General features: G+C 42.0%; 1 protein-coding gene and 1 long non-coding RNA gene across 5 annotated transcripts in view; both read left to right on the top strand.

Annotated features, from left to right (window-relative positions):
• LOC147336918 (protein NLRC3-like) overlaps positions 1-27,366 on the top strand; it is a 1,139,417-nt gene that overhangs the window by 706,740 nt on the left and 405,311 nt on the right. The window lies entirely within an intron of this gene.
• Positions 18,755-24,812, top strand: LOC147336927 (uncharacterized). The gene is made up of 2 exons (XR_015128562.1): positions 18,755-18,829; positions 20,826-24,812. It is a non-coding gene; the product is annotated as an uncharacterized LOC147336927 (long non-coding RNA).

The raw sequence follows: 27,366 nt of genomic DNA, 5'->3' as shown, positions 1-27,366 counted from the left end.
GAGAACACAAAATTGGTCCAAAAACCTCTCATGTTCAGCTGTTTTTTTGTAAAAAGATAACAATGTTAGCCTTTTCTGCAGCTATGGGGCATATATGGTATCACTCTTGGCTGGAAGCAGTGCTTAAACAATGGAAAAAACACAAACTTTGTCCAAAAACCTCTCATGTTTAGCTGTTTCCCACTTTTTCTTTGGTCATTTTAGCCTTTTTGGCCAGGGTGAAGGGAGTATCTGCCATCAAACAAGAAGACAGCCGCATGTAGCTATGATGATGTTTGCTAGTTCACCTTACATGCATTAATGTAATAACGTGGTTAGCCTACTCAACGTAAATTACACACGAACAACATTAAGCTACTCAGGCAGAGAAGAACGGCTGCTGCTGCATCATCATCCTCATCATTTCTGCTACACTGGCAGGGCTAGGGGCCAGGACTCTCCTCTTCAGGTTCTTGGGGATGTTGCTAACTCCGGGTCCGATAACAGGCACCACACCCGCAGTAGATGTGCACGGTGTGAGGTCTCGCAGCAAGCTATCAAATACGGCGCATTTCTCGGCTTTTAAAAAAAATGCTATGCGTCGCCAGGTGTGTCATCAGATTCGAGGTGTTACCTCCTTTGACAGTATCACAGTATCAGCTTAAAGCACTTGTTGCTGCTGAGTTTGCATCTTCTGCTGTGAAGTACAGCCAGACTTTGACCGCTTCGCCTTGGGCATTTTTAATCTGTAGCTCTGCTCTAAAAGAACGTACGTACCTGGGCCCGCCTACTATCCTCGGAAACGTAAAATGATTGGCTAGAATCTAAAGTGTATGACAGCTCAGGAAAAAAAAAGCACAGAAATAAAGCACCGAAATGTGCGCTGCCTTTCAGTCTGGTTACCACTGTTTATGTCAGAACCGGTGCCATCATGGCACCGGACACCGGTACCCATCCCTAATTACTAATCGGTTCTTAGTAAACTTTATGCTTTATAAGTGTTTGCAGTGCTATGAGATGTAAAAAACTAAACCGAAATACACTTAAATACAAGTACTGTATTAACTATTATGTAAAATAAACTACAGAGTGCACTCTGCAAAGTGTGCTTGCAGGCAAGAGATGCAAGAATGCATGACAGAGCAATAGAATAGAATAGAATAGAATAGCTTTTATTGTCACTGTTACAAGAACAATGAAAGGCTGTTTGACATTTCTCCATGTGTGTGAAGTATTTACACAATCACAGACAAATTTACATTTACACAAGAACAATATGTACAAGTTATACATGCACCTGCAAACATACGGATACACCCATACAAACATACACGCACATGCATACATGTATGTATAAATACATGCATGCGAACATACAGACACATGTCTCCACATACACATACATACATGCCATGGCTCGCTGACTGGGAGTGCCGACCTGAGCTCCACAGGAATGAATCCAAAAATGTTACATTTTAATGTTTCAGATCATCAACAAAATGTTAATATTAGACACAGACAACACAAGTAAACACAACATGCAGGTTGTAAATGTAGCTATTTATTCTTATTAGAGTTATAATTCAGCCCATCGGAGGGTTTTCAAGTCTGAACCGCCTTTTTAAGCCACAGCATCTCAGCCAGTTTGAATAGACCAAAGTCCCTCAGAGGTGAACTGGCTGATCATTGAACACATGTTGGTGACATTGATGGTCAGGGATGCAGAGCAGATGCAAAGCCACAGCAAACCACAAAGAGAAGCCCAACAAAGAACCTGGTGTCTGTATTTTTAGATTTTAAGGTTTTTTGATGAAGACAAAAACAAGGACAGCTTCCTCCAGGGAGAAGCTAGAAGCTGCCTCCTGCAGCTATAAATAGCAAGGCTTCAGGAAATCTCACTCTATGTCAGGAGTATGGACACTGATGGGATGGCGTGCACCCTGCTTAATATTTTGGAGGACTAATTGCAGCATCTCAGTCATCAATGAGGAAGTAAAGCAGGAAGCCGATCGATGCACTGTGATCGATGATCTAGGTATAAAGTAAACTGCCTTTAATGGTAAATATTATTAATGTATATACAGACCATAAATATTTAAACAGGCACATAGTTTTGTTCTTTAAGGTTAACAAAACCATGATAACGGTGTCTACGTTACAGGACATTTCAATGTGAATAACTGGTAAGTGCTCTATTCTTAGGAAACCGTGGCCTTTCTGTCGGTTTGGATCTGCTGATGAGCCTTTGGTCTATATAAATAGACTGACTATGGCATAATCATGACTTTTGTCATCACAGAAGTGATGGGAACATTCAAAGACTAAAAAATAAAGCTGTGGAAGAGCAAATAGTGTGCACAATTCATCTGATCGCAGAGAAGCAGTGAAAAACCCACAGAAAGTAAAAGATAGACGTCCTAAAAACTGGTGCAATTCAGTATAATATCATTGCATGTTTTGTTGCAATGGAGCAAACAACAACAGTACACTACTTTGCTGGGACTAAAGTATCTCACATATAACATGGATGCTGTAAAATGTGATTGTGACATCCTTGACGTATGCACAGGAGTACAGAAGTAAAACAGCAGGAGTGTTAGCTCTACAGAGGAAAAGACACGCCTGTTACGTCGCTTACTACCTGCTTCTTGTCACCACATCGCCCGGTAGGATGGTTTCGACTCTCTCTGTAAGTGTACATCTCACTCTAGACTCTGGCTAACCCATTCTCTCCTCCCTCCGCAGCATTCCTACCAGCCCACCTATGGCTGTGCCACATTATACTGTTCATGGTAATACTGGTTTAATGTTGGGCAACGATAAAAAAATAAAATATCGCGATAGAATATGGGTAAAGTGCGCATGCGCAGTGCCTTTGTTTTCATACGCACATGGCCAAAAAAGCTTGGCGGTGACAGAGAATGAGAAGGGCGAAAGCGGATCGTTGAGTGAAACACATGAACCAGAATTGGTTTGTAAAAATGCTGCAACTTCAGTGGTGTGGAACTGGTTTGGTGTTTGTCCGTCGGATACACAACAAAGGACTATTTTTTTTGTAGAACATGCAAGCGGCCGTCGTTATTGCCATATTTTTTGGACTAAGGTGCTCTTAAATCTGGGAGTAATCTGGGTCCTAAACTCCGTCCTTCAGGACCCAAAGTCAAACGAACACTGCGACATCACTGAGAGTTAAAAACGGTCTAAATTCTTTCATCTTTAATAAAACGATCAGTGTTGCTGCTTTACCAGGTGTAACTATGAAGTTTAACATCCAGGCATCCATGAAAACAGAATTTATTATATTTAACGGACTTAGAAGTTAACAGGAAGTTAGCAGGAAGTTAGCGGAAGGTAGCTCACTGGTTTTGCTAGTGGCTAAGCATGATATAGCATGTTCTGACTGAGAGATTTCTGAACAAATTAAAACGTACAGCTCTGCTGTCACTTCCAACATAAATGAAGACAGAAAACTAAACAGCAGTGACGTTTGTAGGGTTACTGAAGTTGGGCTAGCTGCTATATAATGATGTGCTACGTGATCGCTAGCGACACAGCTATGTTAGCATAAACACAGTGAAGCTGGAGGACGAACACTAACACTTTTCCACTCGATAAAAGTTAACGTGAGGGTTCCTGATGGTTAGAGACAAATGCAATCGCATGGCAGGATGCTGTAAACCACAGGTGTCGAACTCCAGACCTCGAGGGCCGGTGTCCTGCAGGTTTTAAATGTGTCCTTGATCCAACACAGCTGATTCAAATGGCTAAATGACCTCCTCAACATCTCTTGAAGTTCTCCAGAGGCCTGGTAATCAACTGATCATTTGATTCAGGTGTGTTGACCCAGTGTGAGCTCTAAAACCTGCAGGACACCGGCCCTCGAGGCCTGGAGTTTGACACCCCTGCTGTAAACCATAGGTGTCAAACTCTGGCCCGTGGGCCAAATTTGGCCCGCAACCTAATTACATTTGGCCCGCGAAGCCATACCAAATTACTATTAGAGCTGGCCTACTGGTATTATACAGCTAATATATATATTGTTTAGTATTAAGCTTTGCTTGTTCCATATTCAGTTTTTCAGCAAAACGTGTTTGAGTCCATAAGAAAAGATTCATTCTTATATCTGGAGGAATAAATATATTTCAATAAATATTAACGTTAGCCCGCGACTTTGTTCCAGTTTTGAATTTTGGCCCACTGTGTATTTGAGTTTGACACCCCTGCTGTAAACGGACCAAACTTCAGTCAGGAGAACAACTGAGATAATCCATCCACAATACGAGGTTAGTCATTAATATACTGCAACAACATGGGAATAGAGCCGCTGCCAGAGAATTCAACATTAATGAATCAATGGTAGAGAAGTGGAGGAAGCAAGAAGAATGAGTTTAATAAAGTTTGATTTATCTGACTGCTTTGTTTCGCTTAATGTGCCTTATAATCCCCTGCAGCTTATGGTCTGAAAAATACGTACTGCACACGAAATCATTTGAAGAACTTTACATTAGCCTTGAGAATAGTTAGCTTCATAACTTGGCCAGCTCCAGGCCTCGAGGGCCGGTGTCCTGCAGATTTTAGATCTCACCCTGGGTCTACACACCTGAATCAAATGATTAGTTCATTACCAGGTGTCTGGAGAACTTCAAGGCATGTTGAGCCATTTAAATCAGCTGGACACGTCTAACACCTGCAGGACACTCGTGGCCTGGGTTTGGACACCACTGCCATAACTGAATACTGAAAGAAACTACAAGTCACGATCAGCTTCCTCATCAAGAACATCGTGAGAAGTCAGTGCAGCTGAGCAGACTTACTCAGGAGGAGTGATAGAGAAGGACTGAAGAATGGCCACATCAATTCTCCCTGTGCGATAACACAGGTGGATCCTGCAAAACGAGTGTGTTGTCTCTAGTACAACATATAACAATTCTGGGTTTATCTCTGGACTCCATCTCTTTTACATCACTCTGTCAGAGGCCATAGCTGTGAGTGCCTTCAATCGGGCATACTGGGCATTTGCCTGGTGGGCTGACAGTGATTCTTCGTATTTATGGGTTGATGGGTTTTGTTTTGTTTGTTTGTTTTGTAACGGCATGAGCAATGAAAGGTGGTGGATTGGCCAGATGCTAGCCGATGTGTAAAAATAACTCAGTTGTTTGGTGGTGGCTATGGCAGAGCTTCCACAGCCCTGCTCACAGCATTCCTGACTCTTTTTCGCCTGCACAAAACAGTCCCCTTTAGATTATACCTTCGGCTACTGGGTATGATGGCTCAGCCATCCTGGTGGTCTGGCTTGGCTGTTTAAGAGGGTTTCAGCGCTGGGTGGTTTCTTCAGGCGCTTCCTACTGTTCTTGTGAGGATTGACAATACCACCATGGGGGCTTATATTAGCCATCGGGGAGGGATGCATTCACGCTAATAGCAGCAAACATTTCCTCTCTCTGAGTGCAACACATCCCAGAGTCAGAATGGGGAATGAATCTGCGAGGCGTTGTGTTATATGGTGATTGGGCTTTGCATCCAGCCACTGTAGAACAGCTTCAGCTGGAGCTTTTAGCTACTACATAGAGCAATAATCTTCACTAAGCTTGATCTTAGAAACACGTTCCATCTGGTGGACATTGGGGAGGTGACGAATGGAAAACTGTTTTCAACACTTGGACATTTCAAGCGTGCCGGGCTGACAAATGCCTCAGTTGTTTTCCAGGCTTTAATCAATAATGTGCTCTTTGTATGTGCACCTGTTTGACCTGCAGATTTTTTTCCAGAGAACAACTAGAACAGGAAGCAAGTCAGAGTTCTTCAATGACTATGAGACACTAAGTCTAGTCTTGGTCTTGGTAGCCGGGGATCCGTCCACCATGGCCTCTGATCCTGGCTGCCACGTGGCACACATTGCCTACGGCAGGTGGTGGGCCTGCATAAGAATGGGCCCATGTCCCTTTTTCGGGTTGTGCCCAGCCAGGCCCCATGGACCAGTGCCCGGCCACCAGATGTACAGCTTCTGGCACCCTCCCCGGGCCTGGCTCCAGGGCAGGGCCCTGGTAACCCTATCCCAGGCAGGGTGAACTGTTTCCTTGATCTTGCACTCATAGGGGTCTTCTGAATTAAATTGAATTGAGGAGCAGACACAGACTGTTTTATATGAGATCCTTCTCATGCACTTCAACAGTCTTATTCATCATCGAGTCTTAAATGATCCTGTTATGACCAATGACTGCTCGACTGTGTCAAAGAGCTACTTCCACAGTGTGGAGAAGCCATAATTCTGACTCCACGCCAAATAAAAGGGGGAAACCCTCCCAGGGATTGACACCTAACAGTTAAATAGTTAAAGGATTAAACTTCTCTTTCCTTTCTTTAAACAAAAAGATATTTTCAAAAAACTATTCAAAGGTCCCAAATATCTTATTTCACTCACAAGGCAGACGAGAGGCAGCTGTGTCATTATTGCGTTTGTATCCTGCTGCTACTGGGACCAGTTACAGTTCCTTTCACTAACACACACACACACACATTCTAGTTTTGATATCTTAGTGAGGACACATCCTAGCCGCTCACCGTAACCATCAATAATGGATGGTTAACACTCAACCTAAACCTAACCATAACCTAACTGTAACCCTGACACTAGAACCACATTGTGAGTCTCAAACCCGTGAGGCACTTTTGTCCTCATAAATGACTGTTGGTCCCCACAAGTATAGTAACATTCCAATTCTTGGTCCCCACAGAGACATCTAAACAGGTACACACACACACTTTCATGTATTTTTGTCCACAGTATAAAAGCTGTTTGGGGCTGGGAGGAATTAAGTCCGTCCATGGCAACTTTCCCCGACTGCCTTCCACATTCTTTGAGTGCTTGCCTTGTCTGCTCGCTCTGGCGCTTTAATGACTTCCTTCAAATGGTACCAACACTTCAGCAACGACTGCAACATCATTTTTTCCATCTTCACAGCCCTGGAAGCATTGGACAGTATCATAATAATAATAATAATAAACTTTATTTATAAAGCACACTTAAAAACCAAGGGTATGCCAAGGTGCTTAACAAGTAAAATAGAGTATAGGAGGAGGATAATAGAAATAGGACCAAAGCAAGTACTAAATATGCAAGCAGATAACTGTCACTAATACATAGGAAAGCAACAGGTACAGAGCAAACAAGAATTTAAATGAGCATAGAAGTGCATGATATAAAATCATAAAAGAAATATTAACTAGAGGGAAAGGCAAGATTGAATAAGTGGGTTTTTAATCGTGATTTGAACAGTGCAATGGAATCAGATGCGCGGAGGTCGAGAGGAAGGGTATTCCACAGTACCGGGGCAGCCAGAGCAAACGCACGGTCACCCCGGGACTTCAGTCGAGATCTGGGTTGGGTCAGAAGTAGTTGAGTGGCAGATCTGAGTGTTCTAGCAGGAGTATGTGGTTTGAGAAGTTCACTAAGATAACTTGGCGCTAATTTATTAATAGTTTTGAAAGTAAGGAGTAATATTTTAAATTGAATACGGTACTTTATGGGCAGCCAATGCAGGCTAGCTAGGACAGGGGTAATATGGCAAAATTTCCTGGTACCAGTCAAAAGGCGGGCTGCTGCATTTTGGACTGTTTGCAGTCTAAGAAGAAGAGAAGAGGGAAGACCATAGTACAAGGAGTTACAATAATCCAACCTGGAGGTCACAAAAGCATGAATAAGCTTCTCCAGGTCCTCATGCGGAATATAATGCCTAGCCTTAGAGATAAGGCGCAGTTGGTGAAAGCTAGATCTCACTACAGCAGACACTTGCTTATCGAGTTTGAGCGAGCTATCCAGCAGTACACCCAAGTTACTGACATAGTCACAAGAAAAACTAGCAAAGGAACCCAGGGCAGCACAGAGTTGGGCACGGGGGATTTTACTGTTGAACACCACAGTCTCAGTCTTCTTATCATTTAAAACGAGGGAATTACTCAGGAACCATTCTTTGACCTCCCGCATGCATTCTTGAAAATAGTGCAGGGACACAGCAAGGTCGTCAGTAAGTTCAAAATAGATCTGTATGTCATCGGCATAACAGTGGAAGGCGATATTGTATTTTTCAAAGATTGCGCCTAGAGGGAGCAAATACAATGAGAAGAGAATAGGGCCTAAAACTGATCCTTGAGGCACACCACAACAGACCGGAGCGGAGGAAGAGGAGAAGGTGCCTAAGTGAACAGATAAGGATCTATCAGCGAGGTATGATTTAAACCAGTCGAGGGCAGTGCCTCTAATACCCACAGTGTGCTCAAGTCTTAGTAATAAAATGTTATGGTCTACCATATCAAAGGCCGAAGAGAGGTCCAGTAAAACTAGGACCATAGAGCGTCCAGTATCAGTGATTACAAGAATATCATTAAGAACTCTAACCAACGCTGTTTCAGTGCTATGCAATGGCTTAAAGGCAGATTGAAATTTCTCAGCAATATTGTTCGTGTCCAAGTACGCCTGGAGTTGGGAGAGAACTAGTCTCTCCAGGATCTTGGACAAGAACGAAAGCTTAGAGATCGGTCTATAGTTTGAAAGGTCATAACAGTCAGAATTTCTTTTTTTAAGAATCGGGTGGACTACAGCATGCTTAAAGGACAAAGGAACACAGCCTGAGAGCAAGGAAAAGTTCATAAGAAATAGGATACTAGGTCCGATTACATCAAAACAGTCCTTAGCTAAACGAGATGGAAGAATGTCAAGCACAGTATTGGTGTTATTCATTTGAGCAACTAGCCGCTTAAGAGTCAAAAGTGACACAGGCTCAAACTGGTGGAAAGTTGAAATGCACTCAGGAATGGGGAGAGGATATAAAGCAGGGGGAAGGGAGGACTTAAGAGATGAGACCTTTTTTAAAAAGTGAGTTTGAAATCGCTCACAAAGACCCTGAGAATGAATTAAAGGCATGTCCGGGGAAGGGTTAACCACAGAGTTAAAAAATTTTAAATAAGGTACGGGGGTTATGGTCATTGGCCAGGATGATTTTTCATCTAATACATGGAAAATATTAAAACAGCTCAGCTCACAAAAGCAGGGAAACCTTGGGTGCAAACATGTGGAGACCACTAATTCATTTACTGCATGTTGCCTCTGCTCAGTGTCTGCTCAGTAGCTCCAATCATTTGGTCTGGCTCTAACGGTGTGATTCAGACTGAGCAGACCTGGTGCATTTTGAATCAAAACTGCAGAGTCATTTTACTATTATTTAATAAGGAAGAACAGAGAAGAGTCCATGACCACGTTATATCAGTAAAGATGTTGTGTCTGCATGAGAGTAGACTGTCTCTGCAGGCAGCATCACACCCAAACAGAGCAGACAGCCTGTTCATCCTGAGCTCGCCAAGGTCACCAAAGGTCAGGCGGACAAAAACCTGCAGTCTTAACAAAGCCACAGGCAAAGACACTCTTTATTATCAACTATCTAATAAAACGCAAAACAGCCAAGAAGTGAATCTGCCATGAATTTCACAACTTTACAAGCTAAGAAATAGACACTGAGCTTTATATTGATTAAATATGTTAAATAGATATTAAATTAAATATAGATCCTGATAAATGCCTCATTAATTTTTCATCATAGAATTACTGTTGAAACAACCCCTTATCCATGTTTGATGCCCTGCAATGGACTCACAGCCAACTGTAGAAAGCAGCCCAATCAGAGGCACTTTTTCTTTGACCCAGTTTATTCTAAGTGGAGATATTATCTGAATTTCAGGAGTGGGACCACACCTCATTCACGCCGCCTCAGTTTATATATGCCCCCTTCACCAATACCCTCTGTTCTCATTTTCATGCCCACCTGGAGCCCAGGAGCCGCTGCCGGTCCTCTTTGAGGCCTTCCCCACATTGCAGCACCAGTACACGCTCCCTCATCCATCATCGTAACTGAGGATGTGGTCCCAGCTAGTGAAATTGCTTGTAAAGATGTTAATGTGATGAACTCACCAGCTACTGGCTCACTGACATCCAGTACAAGAAGGCCAGGCTTACCAAAACATACAGTTTGATTTGTGCGCTCTGCTGCTGCACACAAATACTGTCCAACACAAGGAATTCAGCCTGGATTTACACTCTTCCCAGTGTCCTATGGCAGGTCAGCTCTATCACAGGCAAGGACAGCTCTGACGCTTCAGAAGTGTTATCAAAATAAATAAATAAATAAAATAGAAATAACATAGTAGTTTGGATCAAAAGCCAGACTAAAATAATAAGTTTTAAGACACAATTTAAAAGACTGCATGGACTCGGAGAGACGAATATAAAGAGGGAGGGTACTCCAGAGTCTGGGAGGTACGACAGCAAAGGCCCGATCCCCTCTGGACTTCAGACGAGACCTCGGCTGCGTCAGGAGCATTTGATTGGAAGATCTAAGTGCCTTATTAGGGATGCACAAATGGAGGCGCTCGCATAGATAGCTGGGAGCTAAATTGTTTAAAGTTTTAAAGGTAAGCAAAAGAATTTTGAATATTGGTACGATAATCAACAGCGAGCCAACGTAGGTTGGCTAAAACTGGTGTGATGTGGGCATAATTTCTAGTTCCAGTTAAGAGACGCGCAGCTGCATTTCAAACTAACTGGAGCCGGTGAATAGAGGAAGGTGGGAGGCCCGAGTAGAGAGAATTACAGTAGTCTAATCTGGAAGTGATAAGACCATGAATGAGTTTTTTAAGGTCCTTCAAAGGGAGGTATGGCTTTGCTTTAGATATCTGACGCAGCTGGTAGAAACAGTTTTTTACCACAGAGGAGGTCGATTTCTTGAGCTGTCCAGGAAAACACCAAGGTTTCTAACAGTGAGTGAGAGATGGCTACCAAGGGGCCCTAAGGCATCAGTAAGTTGTTCCAGTGGGGTGTGACTATCAAAAACTATAACTTCTGTCTTATCCTCGTTCAGTGTGAGAGACGTGACCACGTTTGTACCTCATTTAGACAGTCAAATAGGGGTTCCAGAGACGTAGAGACATCTGATGTCATGAAACGCTTTCAATTAAAAGAAAACATCGAAACAGGTAATAAGGACACACCCAACATGCTCAACACCCACTTTAGTACTTCCTACTCAGCAGTTTCAATTACTGGTTAAAGCAAATGTGTTAGAAACTTAAAGCACGTAAAGAATCTGCTCAAGTCAAACAAGACATCAGACACACATCACCAAGAAGGCAAGTTTAAAGCAGTCCTACAGAAAGGTTTCAAAACTCACTCCCACAGCTTGATTCCAAGGATGTTAGATTCCTATCGGGCCTTTTCTACTGTTAATGTTTAAGCTAAATGACAACTTTGTTTGTCCACTGTCAGCATTCGAAACAACTTCTACAGGGTTTAATGGAGCACACAGATTTGACTTTTTACAAAAGCACTCAAAGAGCTGTAGTAATGAAGAATTGTATCACAGTATGTTTTGTCATATCCTGTCTAAGATGTTTTTTCTTGCATGAGCCTAAGCACTCATTTATACTCGTATCCAATACAACTGATTTCGGTTTTATGCTTCCTAAAACCCTTAAAATTCCTTGTCAACGTCTTTTAGTTTAACCAATCCTAAAGAAAATCAAGCTTTGCTGCTCTACTCTATTTCCCGTTCCCTGCAACATGTGTGTGGATGCTGAATGAGACGGGTGGAGGGATGAGCGCTACATGGTTGTGTTTGAGCAGGAGGGCCGGATGATGAATGGGCTTTTATAGACATGCTGTTCGTTTACGGAGGCTTGTAGGCGATGATCTCTTTAGTGTAATATGAAAAGGAAACAGATACATCGTGATATCACAAACACAATCCTACATTTGTGCCAACCTAATAAAATAATATGCAGTACTGTGTGAAACTCATCAAGTGGCCTGAACTAAAAGTTCTCCAGCAAGTTTAGTAGCATTGCTACTTGAGATTGTTCATGTTGCAGCCAAGAACTTCACTGATGACTGCTGCCATGGTGTAAATCAGCTGGTTGGTTCCAGCGATGGTCACACTAGGGACTGTCCACTGCAGTAAAAACTAGAGATGGCACGATACCACTTTTTTATGTCCGATACCGATATCATAAATTTGGATATCTGCCGATACCGATATGAATCCGATATAGTGTTTTTTAATCAACAAAACTGTTTTTTAAATATCTTGCTGCATTTTGTATAAGTTCATACTCAAGTTTAAAACAACAACTACACTAAAGCTATTCTGTTATACCTGTATACAAAAAAAATATTTCATAGTTCAGCAATACTGATCAATCTAATAAACTTAGACCTACACCATCCTCCCTATTCTGGTATTTTAAAGAGTACTTAGCGTAAATATTAAGCAACCTAACTAATAGGGTTCCAACTCCCAGCAACAACAAAAATAAATAAATAAAATATAGGGAACCACCCCTCACGCTCCACCTCGTGATGCTTAATCGACGTAATCAACCTTAATTTGATGCAGTGTGAAAAAAAATGCACAGAAATCAATTATTTTTCAAGAAATATTAAATAGATTCAACATCTTTCTTCAACAAAATTGCAGACTGCACAGATGGTACCTTCCCAAAGGAAAAAGTACTATAGCTTACTAGGGTATATATACATTAGACTTAATAGTCACTATATACAGTAATTGACTTCTATTCATTTTACATCAAATTAAAACTTTGGGTGTCAGATAATTATTTATTAAAAGCTAGACATTTTAAATGAGAATAAGAAAGAAAAGTCTGTCTTTGTGCCCCCTTTTCCCTGTTAATGCCCTATCGGCCCCCCTGGCTAAACTTTGCTAGATCCGCCCCTGCACAGTTACCAGCCGTCAGCTGTAGAAAAAGATCCTGGTGTAGAAAGTAATATTAAATAAATTGTAACAACAGCTTATCAAGCTTAAACGTGCTGCTGTTGTTCAGCCGCTGGTTTCCTCTTTCTGGTGCAAAGTGGGCCAAAAACAAACAAGAGAGACGGACTCGAGACAGAAAAGCCGATCAGCTGATCATTAAGCAGTTTCATGATTGAAGTAGCAGCAAGAAGAGGCAGTCGCTCGTTAAGCTTAACGCAGGAATGCTTTACAAACATTCAGAGATGGACTTACACACTTGCTTTACTTCTCTCAGGATAACTTTGTCGGAGATGAAATGCCGGGTTGCTAGCGAAGCTCCACATGCTATCCAGACCACCGACAGGTCCCACATGCCACAGCCGCTCTATCACGTGATGCATACTGCTCCGACGTGCTAACGTTCTGAGGTGAGTTACGGCGTGTTGCAACTTTTGCGAGGTGCTTTCGTGATATTTAATGGATCGGATTACATTTTTTATTTTTCTCCGATATCCGATCCAGTAATTTAGGTCAGTATCGGACCGATACCGATACGTAATATCGGATCGGTCCATCTCTAGTAAAAACTCTGCATTATCACTCCGTTACCTGCTGCAAGCACTGCCACAGTCTGATTTTCTTTCATCACTACCTGAATTGTTTGACTAAAAGGAAAAAGAAATGGCAGATGTCCTTCTCTACAGGGGAGAACTGTTGGCAAACTGTTCACCACCCCCCAACCGCCCTGTCTGTCATCACTCCACTAGCATTGCTGTTTGTAATTATATTCACTCCACTTTTACACACCTGTACATAATATCCTAAAAGCCACAAATCAATTAGAACCCTGCTCTGTTTGGTAATGAACTGTGATAAAACAAATATCCCCTGCCTATGAAAAACCATAGGCTTCCCAAGGGAGTCATGAGTTCATAATGTTCATGTTCATAAACACTGAAAGCTGACATGGAGTAGGTCCCAGGCCCTGAACTCCATAAGCAAGAAAATGGATTGATGTATAAATACACACACACATATATACAAATATATTAGGGGTGCAACGACAAACAAAATTCACGGTTCGATATTTTTTCGATACAAAAAAAATGTTCATGCCTTTTTAATTTGTCATTTATTAAAATTATAAATATATATTTTAACTCAAAAGTACAGTTTTTAAATTTAATGTTGCTGAAACAACAAAATAATAATAAAAAAATCTATCTGATGGAGGAATCACCCATCTTTGGAAAAGAGAGTTTATTACAGAGAAATGTCTCTTTCAAAATAAAAGCTCTACTATACGCTTCTTCTGGGCTATATTCTCAGCAGCATATTAAACATATCAGGTCCCCATAAGGAGAATCCTGTGCTAATGGCTGTCTAAATGACTCGGGTAAAGTTTGTAGCATGGTGCTTGTTGTTTTGTCTGCTTCCACTTGTCTTTGCACCAGGATGATGTCGGAGTAAATGTGCAGTCATATTCGTTGTGTTCCCACTAGTGCTGTCAGCGTTAATCTGAAATGACCTTAACGCCACAACACGGCAAATCTCCGTTAACGAGCGACCGCGGATCGCCCCGTGCGTGGGGCTAGACGGCCAACACGTTAACGAGCTAACTGCGCTAACGCACTAGTTCCCACCCATGTAATTGAGCATTGCGTGGCACATCCAACATACTGTTTTACTTTAGTCCATGACGCGCTTACCTTCAGGGTCATACGTCACATGAAGACCAAAATAGTTCCAAAGGCCAGATCTGAATGAGGGTGGGGGATAGTGATGGCCCGCTTGAAGCTGATGCTCCGGAGCATGTGTCGAAAAAAACAACACACTGGTTCAGAAGCACTGTGTCGAGGCTTGCTTCGTTTGGCAAAAGTCACGTGACCAGTGACGTCCGAAGCTTCATTACGCACGTAACTGCTTCGGTACCTGATTCAAACGGATATAAGGAAGTGAATCATCCACGGGATTCGTGGAGTGTGTTGATGGTGACAGATAGCGAAGAGGTGATCATTCCACTGACAGATATGGAGCCAGCGAGGAAGAGAGGACGTTCTGGCGTGTGGGAATATTTTGAGTTGATTTTGCTCAATTTATTTTATCTGCCGAAGTGAAAAACCTGAAATGTCCAAAATCATGTTTTCATAATGTAAATATCATTACAGCATATGACTTTAGGAACACTTCCATGTGAATTAAAGCTGATGAAGACTACAAAAATGTATTTGACACTATACGTACATTACATTGCTACAGTTTAGAAAATCATTTTGTTTATTGTTGTTAGGTGATAGTTGTTAGGTATTTTAGTACCATGGTAGCATTTACTGGATATTGTTTTATAGTGACATTATGCAGGAAAACTCTGTCATTCAATAAGGCCCCTTTTGTTTTAGTTATTTTTCTCTTTGACCCAAGAATTGATGTGTGAGAATCACAGGCTGGTACAAGGTTGAAATACCACAGAGATCACTCCCTCAGCTACATTAGTTTCTTAATCTTTTAGACGCCTGTTGAAGGCCAAATGGTTTGTTTCAGATTTCACTAATGTAAGAACTCTTCGTTTTGTGCCTTGAAAATATGTCGCTGAGATAATCACAATTGTAGCTGAACTAATAAACTACACAAAGGATGCTTCTTCACCCAAGGGCAGGAAGACGCTGCCTTATCTTGGTCTGTACTGGTTTAAACTGATAATCTGCTGTCTCATGAATTTTACCCTCTATATAAACTGTTGTACTTGTGAATAAAGTTGAGTCACTTTGGGAAGACAATCTAAAGCAGTCTCTGTTTTCTTGTTCTCCCAAGCTGCTCCCGAGCTGCTCGTACTAACACGCTGAATGGCATGCTTGAATATTACTTGAGAATATATTTGACTGTGTTACAGACTAAGGGACATTCTCTGCTGATAGGTGAAGGTACATTCTCTGCTGATAGACGTCCACGCCTCGGAGGAAGCCGATCCACGGAGTAGGCCCTGGAAACAGTTTCCTTCAATTTTGGTGTCAGAAGTGGGATCCTGACGAAGGTAGGCACTTGTCTTTTTATTTTATAAGACTGTGTTATGCCTTTCTCAGTGATCCACATAGAAACGGGATACGCTGACGAGGCCTTCTTCAGTGGCCCACATAGTAACAAGTGGGATACACTGAGGAGCCTTCTTTAGTGGCCCACATAGAAACACAGGAAGTTGCCTGTTGTTTTGTAAAATAAAAGCAGAAAGGACACAGGAAGTTGCCTGCTGTCATAAACTAAGAAGTTGCTCACCAGCAGAAAGGACACAGGAAGTTGCCTGGGGTCATAAAACGAGAAGTTGCTCGTTAAAAAGTGAGAAGTTGCTCACTAAAAAAACATAAAATTGCTAGCAAAAAATCAAGTAACCTCAGGTGTGCCACAGCAAAAATAAAAACTAACTTAAATCCTTCAAAGCGTCTAAACCCCTCTGGAAATCACTGACCATGGGTCAGAATAATTCAAAGACCTTAGACGGGTCCGATAAAAAATCAAAATTAACTGTAAAACCGAAAAAAATAAAATATAAAATCACAAATAGCGGCTCAGTACGACTCCCACTTCCGGTTACGTTTAACCCACGCTCGCGAATCAATGAAGACTTCCATGATTACGTATCCAGAACATGCGGAAGTGCTTACGTGACTGATTTCGTCTCGAACTTAAGAACTATAACTTTAATGCATCCTAATGTATTTCCGGAGCCCTATCCCGAACGATTATCGCCAGAAAACAGGTCAGTAGAAATGTTAAATACTATTTGTGATAAGAAAAGTAGACTGATTAAAAAGTCCTGCAAAAAATATATGATAGAATGTCGTGATGTGACCAATCGCATGCTACCACTATGGAAAAAAGGACCCGAGCCAGACGTAAATGCTTTAAATCAAGCCAGTGTAGGCTCTAGTAAATCCACTGCAGAAAAAACTAGCCTTATATGCCCATCCGTTCAACCTACGGCTCCGCCGCCTTATGATGAAAAAACAGAATTAATAGCTGCTGCGGCGGCTGCACGTCATCAGCGCGTATATCCTGATTTAACAGCAGAATCCCAAAGGAGTGAGGAAGGCACTGAAATGACATCTAAATCAGAAGAAGATGACTGGTTTAACCTAGATCAAAGACAGGAACGAGAATACACTGAACGAGAAAGAGAGTTACAGGAACATAAAAAGCAAACAAAACAGTTAATGACAGAGTGTGAGGAAATCATGAAAGATCCTTTAACTGAACGTACGGAAGCCGAACTGCAGGAAGCCGTTTCTGTCATAGATAATCATGTTCAGCGCCACACTAGAGTAGCGAATGGTTTAACTGTGCCAAAAGCAATAACTAACACCAGAAATTTAATAAGGAACTACTTAAAGCAAAAAAAAAGAGGAAAAAACTCAAGAGGGCCCCCACAAAAACACCCGTTATAAAGAAAAGCAGGGATCACAATTTAATGACGTCAGCACCTCCCTCCCGTTCATGATAATAGGGGACATGTGTTGCATTCAACCCCCTAAAATTTCAGAGTTAGCAGCAACCATTAAAGAACTTCCCGATCCTCTACAAAATCCTACAGCCTTTGTTTCTGCATTACAGAGAAGTACCAGATACCACCACTTGGGTGGGCCTGACTATAGATATATATTATGTCAACGAATCCCAGGTGTGACTGAATCTCAGCTTATTGAAGAAGTAGAGGAACTAGACCCTAAAAATGACCAAGCAGCCAACACCACCTCGTTTTTGTGGATAAATGATGACAAAATCACAGCCTTTTTTCAAAATCTAAAGAGATTCCTGCTCACAATGTCTAGAGATAAAATTGATTTAAATGCAGTAACCATGTGTAAGCAAAAGCCAGATGAATCCATTCTAGTGTTTATGAAACGTTTCACACACTGCTGGACTAATGAGGCATGCATGCCTGAAGGAGGAAATGATCAGATTTTCATAACAACATTCTTAAACAATATTCATCCAGAATGTTCACAACTATTGAAGCTGACTGCCACTGATAATCTCTGACATGAAAATAAAGAACTTTATCACACTTGTCAAAACAAAAGCTGGTGCAGATCTTTTCCCCAACAGCACGAAGGCTAAAAGTGTTAAGATGATGTTGAATTTTGATGTTGAAGGCTCAGAGGAAAGTGAAAAAATGATGTATGCAGGGGCCCCGCCCCCTCAACAAGCGCAGCAGGGAGATTTCAGAAGGAGAGATAGGAGTGGAGACGTATGTTTTTATTGTGGAATAATAGGACACTGGAGGACGGAATGCAAATCAGCACCACGTAGGTCTCAACCACAAAACACAGGACCAGCTCCTGCCACTAGGCGTAAGCAGAGCTCTTACAGACAAGGTAACTGGCAACGCAGACAGGAATCACATCAAAATAATGGCCCCTTTGCACTTAGGCAGCAACCTTATAATCCACATTTTAATCCCCACCCATATGATAACGAAAGACTGGACCGACAATAGGGAGGCCCAGGTGAAGATGAGGGACAGTGTGAAGCACTACACACGATGCTGCATTTGCAATTGTCTCGTAACACAGAAAGCTTGCCCATGTTAGATATAGAGATAGGTGAAAAGACTTATTCCTTTTTAGTTGACAGTGGAGCCACTAAAAGTTCACTGTCTGGAAAATTCTATAGTGGGCCTGTTTCCTCTGTGTGCATCAACACCATGGGAATAAACGGAACTCTAGTGCAATGCCCCAAAACTCATTCTCTAAAAACACGCTGGGGCCCAAAACCAGATGAAATTACATATCATCCATTCATAATTATTCCAAACTCGCCTGTGAATCTATTAGGCAGAGATTTAATGGCAAAAATGAACTTGTGTATTTCATTTAACACAAAGGGTGAAATGTTTGCAGATACTGATAACAGCTATGTTTTCTCTGCCCTATGCACCGACACCATGGAGAAGGAACATCCTCTGTGTCAGCTGGACGCCTCAGCGGGGAATGAACTCAATATCCATCTGACTGGTATCCCACGTCACACTCTGTGTCAAAAACATGTGCAAACACCGTTACCAGGTAGCCCCATGCCTGGAAGCCACATATTTGTTTCTCTCACACTGTTCAACAACATGATAACTGCTCACACCAGTGAAGGCCAAACAGTGGTTTTGTCACATAACTCAGACATAGGCTATGACATCACTGCACCATGTCAACACATAGATCTAACCTACCCCATACACTGTACTATCTCTGCTGTCACATTGCCAGCTGAATATCAAAACATGACATTATGGTCAAGAGGTGAGAATGATGTAGGATTTATTGACTGTACACCTTATCATGCTCAGCTGAAAAACAACAAGCCGGTATATGTCAAGCAATATCCCATTTCCGCTGAAAAAGCCGCAGCCTTAGACATCATCATAGGAGATTTATTGACAGCTGGAGTAATAAAGCCCACAGTATCTCCATATAACACTCCTGTCAATCCTGTGCCAAAGCCTAACAAACCTGGCGTATGGCGTTTCACACAAGACTTAAGGCAAGTTAATGCAGTCATTATGCCTCTGCCACCTATTGTCCCAGATGTCCCCAGCATACTGACATCTATTCCAGCAACAGCTACACATTTTACTGTGGTGGATTTGTGCTCCGCCTTTTTCTCAGTACCTGTGCATATAGACACACAGCCGATATTTGCTTTTACACATAGAGATAAGCAGTACACATGGACTCGCTTACCCCAAGGCATGGTAGACAGCCCTGCGGCTTTCTCAATGGTAGTACGTGCTACCCTGGACGGCTTCACTCCTCCAGAGGGCTGTACTCTGATCCAGTATGTAGATGATCTCCTCCTCTGTGCTGAAAGTGAAAAACTATGTCAAACTGCCACACACATGCTACTCCAGCACCTCCAACAGACTGGCCACAAAGCATCAGCAAAGAAAATGCAGTACTGTCAGACTTCTGTTCAATATTTGGGATTTACACTGTCTCACGGACAACGTTCTATGACTACAGACAGGGTCAAAGCTGTGACCTCTGTCCCTAAGCCCACTACACAGAAAGAAATGCTGTCTTTCCTAGGCATGGTGAACTATTGCAGACAGTGGATACCAGACTGTTCTTTTCATGACCACATTCTGCGTGAATGCTGCAAAAAAGACAAGCCTCCTCGAATACTGTGGTCCACAGAAATGACTGCCTCTTTCAATGCATTACAGGGAGCGCTGACCTCCGCCCCTTGTTTGGGTCTGCCTGACTACCACTTACCGTTCCACCTGTACGTCACAGAGAACGGCACAACCTGTGCAGGTGTATTGGCCCAAGAGCATGGCTGTGGCTACCGTCCAGTAGCCTTCTACTCAAAGGTGCTGCCAGCAGTAGTTCAGGGGATGCCGGCCTGCCTGAGAGCAGTAGCAGCTTGCTCTATCATGATAAGGGACTGCGAGAAGCTCACACTCTCACATGACACTATTCTACACACCAATCACCAGGTCACGACCATTCTAGCAAACATAACTACACAACACATGACCGCACAACGTCGCTCAGGTTATGAAGCTACACTCACTTCAACAGCAAATCTCACTATAAAAGCAAGCAGCACACCCAATTCGCCAGCACACTTACTCATTCGTATGCTGTGTTCCTCTGACCGACAGGATGGTTCAGACGACCCTGACGATCATGATTGTATGACACGTATACAGGAATCCACAGCACCACGCCCAGACTTAGAGCAGACACCAATCCCAGACTCAGTCATTGTTTATGTGGACGGGTCCTGTTCAAAACCAAATGACAACTTATTTCTTTGTGGCTATTCGGTGGTGACATTGCCTGACATCATACTAGAGGCTCACTCATTACCATTTCACTCAGCACAAAAAGCAGAGCTCATGGCTTTAATACGCGCCTGTGAGTTACATGTGGATAAGCGGGTAACAATTTACACTGATAGCCGTTATGCATTTGGTGTGGTGCATGACTTTGGCACATTGTGGAGACAAAGAGGATTTAGATCTGCTGATGGAAAATCGATCGCTAATTCTGACCTTGTTCAAAGACTTTTGCAGGCTATACAGCTGCCATCGGCAATTGCAGTTGTTAAAACGAAGGGGCACAGCACGGCTGACACAGACGAAGCAGTGGGAAATGCTCTTGCAGACGTAACCGCGAAAGCAGCTGCTGCCTCACAGCAACCACCCAGAAGGGAAGTATTATCTTTGCCTTTACAGCTGCCACTTGTCACGCTCCCAGACTATTTAGAAACAAATGTTGACCTAAAATTCATACAAGAGCAAGCCTCTGCCTTAGATTACACTTACTGGGAAAGTAATGATTGTACCTTAGATAACAGAGACGGCTTATACAAAAACCTTGAGGGTTTGATTGCCCTCCCATCTTCACTACTGCCAATCCTTGTCCGCCATTTTCACGGTGTGAGTCATGTCGTACAAAGAGGGGTAATAGGAGCAATAAAATCAAGATTTGTAATCAAGAAAACATCACACGCAGTAAAACGCATATTAGCAACCTGTCTAACATGTGCACGAACTAATGTAGGAAAACCAAAAGCAAAACATCAGCATTTACCACAACCAGATTTCCCATTTCATACATTACAAATTGATTTTACACACATGCCAGCACAAGGAAGCATCAAGTACTTACTGGTAATAGTGGACCAATTTAGTAAATGGGTAGAAGCTTATCCAACATCAAAAGAAACTGCAGAAGTAGTCTGTCAAAAGTTGTGCAATGAAATAATACCCAGATTCGGAATACCTCACCAAATTAACAGTGATAGAGGACCTTCATTCACATCAGAAGTAATTCAAAAGTGTGCTAAAACTCTAGCAATAGACTGGAAATATCATGTGCCATACCATCCTCAGAGTTCAGGAGTTGTAGAAAGAATGAATAGGACCATAAAAAATCGCCTGACTAAAGCAATGATAGAAACAGGAATGACCTGGATCAAACTACTTCCTCAAATCCTCTGCGAGATTAGAATGACTCCATCCGCAGCAACCAAATTATCTCCATTTGAAATAATCATGGGAAGACCGTTTCCAACACCATGGTCAGCCTCCAGAGGGGCACCGCTATTGGAAGGGGACATAGACACTGCATTGTCTGACTATGTTCATAACCTGGTAGAAACACTGAATAATAACTATCAGAAAGTTTGTCTCTCTCAGCCTCTCCCTTCCACAGATCCAACCCATCCGTGGAAACCAGGAGATGCGGTGTTGGTAAAGTCGCTAAAACCAAGGGCACTCGGGGAGGCCGCGTGTTCCAGCCCCCAGACTGTACTTGCAGTGACGAGAACCAGCATCCTAACAGACGGACAACCTCAGTGGATTCATGCCAGCAGGGTTAAGACCAGCCCCACCAAACCACCTAAGGCGTCGGATCAAGTAGATGACGTCTCCGGCGAGCCAGCGCCCGGATTCAATACACCTATAGATGACGACTCAGGCGAGCCAGCGCCCGGATCCAATCCACCTACACACACACAATCACTGATTAACACACAACGCCTGAAAGAGCCAAGACTCAGAAAGCCCTTTGATCCCCCACCTGAACAACAACAAGGTACTCGAACATCCAGCAGGAACAGAAAGCCTAGAGTACCACACAATGTCTAACCTGATAAAGATAGACTCGTTTCATCCTGATAATGGAGAAAATGAAATGCCCATTGCCATCACACGAACCTGGGACCAGGCCAGGAGACGACTAAAGAACTGTCTTTTTTATATATTTAGGTTATTAATCATATCTACTGCATTAATCTTAGGATTTTTATTTACTATTTCGTATTGTAAAGTGCAACCCTGTTCACGTTTCTGCAAGCCACATTTTGCTGACAATACCTCATGCTCCACTTGGCAAGACACCCACCTAGTACACTCGTCACGTTCTCTAAAATCAGTAGAAAGCAACACAGACACCACCAATAAACCATCTTATGCACCCCCTAGAACAGGAACTAACGCCTGGTATGACAATGCCAGAACAGCCGCTCGTGACTTAGGAAACAGTAACTGTTATGTCTGTTCAAAGGGTAATCCAGAACAGGTCATAGTGGGATATCCAATTTCAGGTTTTCCCTTAACAAAGATGCTATTCAAAAATGATAAAAAGGGGCCCTTAACGGTAACCCTGATTGAAGCGCTGCGAGTAGAACTAAGTCCTTTAGATTGTTTATTCATATACACAGCACAAGTCTCTAGTAAGGATGTTAGCATGATTAATGATTCTACCCACCCCTGCAACCAAATGAAGCGCCCCGAAGACCGCACTGAACCTCTTTCGCCCCCAACACAGGTGCGCCATCACCCAAATATTTTGATGACATGCATACACCGACCAAAACTTGAAAACATAAATTATGACACACAAAACTATACGTTCTTTTCTGACTCTCCAGGAGCACGCTGTAACGAAACATGGCTAGCAGCGAGTGTTGACAGGACACAATATAAACATATGTTTTCTTATATATATGCATATATAAGTACGCATTCAGATAACTCAACAATCCTGCATTCGCCCAACACACTAAACGACTCGTACTGGGGAGGCATATTAAAAGGCTTTACAGCTTCGCGCCTGACCAGACCAATCCCACATGCTTATTGGATGTGCAATAATACTCTTAGATTAGCCTTACCTGTTAATTGGACCGGTACCTGCGGTCTAGTAACTTTAGCTCAAGAACTACTGATACAACAAACCTCGGATCTGCCTGTATCCAGCAGACGGACGGAACGCTCCGCTTATTCACATAACGTTTACATAGATGCTATAGGAGTTCCACGCGGGATACCAAATGAATTAAAGGCACAAGGAGAAATATCAGCAGGGTTTGTCTCAATACTACCGTGGATACAGGTAAACAAAAATGTAGGCTGGATCAATTATGTTTATTACAATCAGCAAAGACTTACTAATTTGACCAATACGGCCCTTAAAGCCCTAGGAGAACAGATGTCTGCTGCCTCCTTAATGACCATGCAAAATAGAATGGCCTTAGATATGCTGTTAGCTGAGAAAGGAGGTGTTTGTGCTATGTTTGAAGATTTTTGTTGTACTTTTATTCCCAATAATACCGCCCCTGACGGTTCATTTACACAAGCTATGAATAAACTTGAAGCATTGCAGATAGAACTAAGAGCCAATACAGGTCACGGTCAGTGGCTAGACAAGTGGATGCAGGACACGTTTGGAAAATGGAAGGAACTCATTATAGCCTTTGTAACAGTTGTAGCATGTATTATTTTGTTTTTGATGATTATTGCCTGTTGTGTGATACCCTGTGTACGCTCAATGATAACCCGTATAGCTACCAGTACAGCTACTTCAATGTATTTGCAATTAGCACAAATTGATCCTGAGGATGTGCCAGATGTTACCAATGATGTTCCTGATGTGTATATTGAACATTAGGTTGTGAACTATTACATTTTATGATTTGCTTTTTATATTATGTTATTACATTTGTGATTTTTCCTTTCTATTTGAGTTATTATTTTTAAAAAATAATAAAAGAGGGGAACTGTTAGGTATTTTAGTACCATGGTAGCATTTACTGGATATTGTTTTATAGTGACATTATGCAGGAAAACTCTGTCATTCAATAAGGCCCCTTTTGTTTTAGTTATTTTTCTCTTTGACCCAAGAATTGATGTGTGAGAATCACAGGCTGGTACAAGGTTGAAATACCACAGAGATCACTCCCTCAGCTACATTAGTTTCTTAATCTTTTAGACGCCTGTTGAAGGCCAAATGGTTTGTTTCAGATTTCACTAATGTAAGAACTCTTCGTTTTGTGCCTTGAAAATATGTCGCTGAGATAATCACAATTGTAGCTGAACTAATAAACTACACAAAGGATGCTTCTTCACCCAAGGGCAGGAAGACGCTGCCTTATCTTGGTCTGTACTGGTTTAAACTGATAATCTGCTGTCTCATGAATTTTACCCTCTATATAAACTGTTGTACTTGTGAATAAAGTTGAGTCACTTTGGGAAGACAATCTAAAGCAGTCTCTGTTTTCTTGTTCTCCCAAGCTGCTCCCGAGCTGCTCGTACTAACACGCTGAATGGCATGCTTGAATATTACTTGAGAATATATTTGACTGTGTTACAGACTAAGGGACATTCTCTGCTGATAGGTGAAGGTACATTCTCTGCTGATAGACGTCCACGCCTCGGAGGAAGCCGATCCACGGAGTAGGCCCTGGAAACAGTTTCCTTCAATAGTCTGCAGGACCCAGGAATACCTGCATATCTACCAGCTTGCAGTGTGGTTCCTGCACTCCACAGCCTCTTCTGTTCCATGCAAGTGGATTTTCTCCAGGGCAGGAGAAACTATTTCTAAGAAAAGAAACAGACTCAGCCAGCGCACAGTAACACTAATCCTCTTTTTAAATGTAAATAACAAAAGGGCTACCTTACATAGATCATGTTTTTACTTTGCAAGTTCTTGATTAGGGGTGGGTTTTGACTATCGCTTTTCTGATTACAATCCATGCTAAATTGAATAAAGTGACATTGATTCATTGAAATCCCGTGTCGATTTGTAAATTAACGTTATTATGCCTGAAACGCCAGCATCTCAGGTTAAACCTCACAACATGTCGTCAAACACCATGCAGCTAAAACAGTAACTGGGAGCAGGTTTACGGATTCTGCATACAAACGTGAACACAGAGCGCGGACCCGACGCGTCAGAGTCAGATTTTGGTGCGTCGTCGGGTCCGCGCTGTGTTTGCCTCTTTTTTTTCCCGCTGGATTCTGCAGCTGCAGGTTTCATAACTCTCTGTTTACATCTCTAATTAAGTCTCACGTGTGTCAGCTTTCTTTTAATAGATACGAAATTATGGATATATACTGTTAAATGATCAGAATTGTAATATTTCTGACTGAGGCAAAACTTTCCAGATTCCAATCAAATTGAATCGGATCCTGTATCGAATCAAAATGATTCTACAAATCAGTGACGATGCAGCCGTACTCAGCTTCCTAAGCATTTTCCCTTTCCAGTTCACAATCAATCCCACCCCTAGGTCAAAAATATGTATAGGACAATCGGCCTCATCTAATATTTTGTATGAACCTGTCCAGCTGTGATTAAACGACAAGTAGATGGAGGCAGGACTTCACAGCAGGGGCATACTCCATAATGTGCTGTGCAGTCTCATATGTATATTATATATATTGCTCACTTATTGTATTTACCAACATCAAGGAGTTATGAGCAAAGAAAGGCCACCATAGTGCATGTTTAAATAGGGAAAGTTTATTGATCAAAATGTATTACGCAGATACGCATTACATTTTTTTCAGCCCCCCAATCGAGAAAACAAAACCAATTACATGTTCAAAGCAACGGAACGGTGGCCCAATATCAGAGAGAACTCCACTCTTGAGTGAGCAGTGATAATTGAGCAGTCCGTTTTATTTTGCAGATTCAAGCTGCTCTTCAAAGTTTTCACCACCAGATGTCACCGGAGAGGACTGTGTTGAAAAGCTTCGAGTAATGAACCGTTTTTCAATACAAGCTTCAGTGCTTCGGAAAGCTTCATTTGGCCATCACTAGTGGGGGAGGTTCAGTTTGCCATGTTGCAACGAGCTTAGCTTCTGTCTGCTAGCTTGCGCTGCGCTCAGTGGATCTGTGCTCGACAGTGCAGCCTAGGCGGAGTAGTCGAACACAGATCCACTGAGCGCTCAACACAGACAGCATCTGCAGAAGGAAAGTTGATAAAATAAATTAAAAATGTTGTATTGTTCGATACACATGCGTACCGAACCGAAAGCACTGTATCGAACGGTTCAATATCGATACGAGTATCATTGCACCCCTAATATATGTGTATATATATATATATGTGTGTGTGTGTTTCTGTGGTTCAGCATTATGATGCTGAACCACATCATAATGAATAAATGGATAAATTTCCGAAATCCCGGAGCAATGCAAATTAGCCGGTGCGAGGTAAGGAGCTCTGTCATTGGTTAGACAGTCTTAGCTTTGCACCTATACCAAAGGCCATTCAGCCTCTGTGTTTACACTCTGCCTACACAGATGTTGGACATGAGACGACACAGGAAAAGGATTTTTGATGTGAGGTTTTTATTGAGATTTTATTTCTTTTTTTTCTGATTTGAAGTATTTATTAATGGAATAATAATTTATTTTCAAATACTGATTTATAAATATTTATTTTATTTTATTTATTTTTTTTGCCTGTCCCGTTTGGCTCTTTTGCATCAGAATTGTTGTCTAAAGGCAAAGAAAGATGCCCAACGGATTTACTTTACCAAACTGACCATCCCAGCCTTGCCGTAATGGTCCATTTGATTCACCTTTTATTGTTTATTTTATTTTCACTTACTGAATACGGGACAGACTTGACTGGGGGAAAGAAAGAGAAACAGCTGAGAAGAGGGACGGGGGAGAAGGGCAAAAAACAAAAACCAACAGAATTTTATTTTCAATTAAATTACTAGATAATAAATTACTTTTGTATTGAATAAATAAAATAACTTAAAAATGAATTTGTAAATTAATATTTTATCGCACAATTCATTGTT

Source organism: Aulonocara sp. 'chitande type north' Nkhata Bay, linkage group LG3 (assembly GCF_057382095.1).
Source record: "Aulonocara sp. 'chitande type north' Nkhata Bay isolate Kocher_YH1m ecotype deep benthic linkage group LG3, A_spYH_male_GT1.1, whole genome shotgun sequence".
Taxonomy (NCBI): domain Eukaryota; kingdom Metazoa; phylum Chordata; class Actinopteri; order Cichliformes; family Cichlidae; genus Aulonocara; species Aulonocara sp. 'chitande type north' Nkhata Bay.
This window is presented reverse-complemented; position numbering and strand designations above follow the sequence as displayed.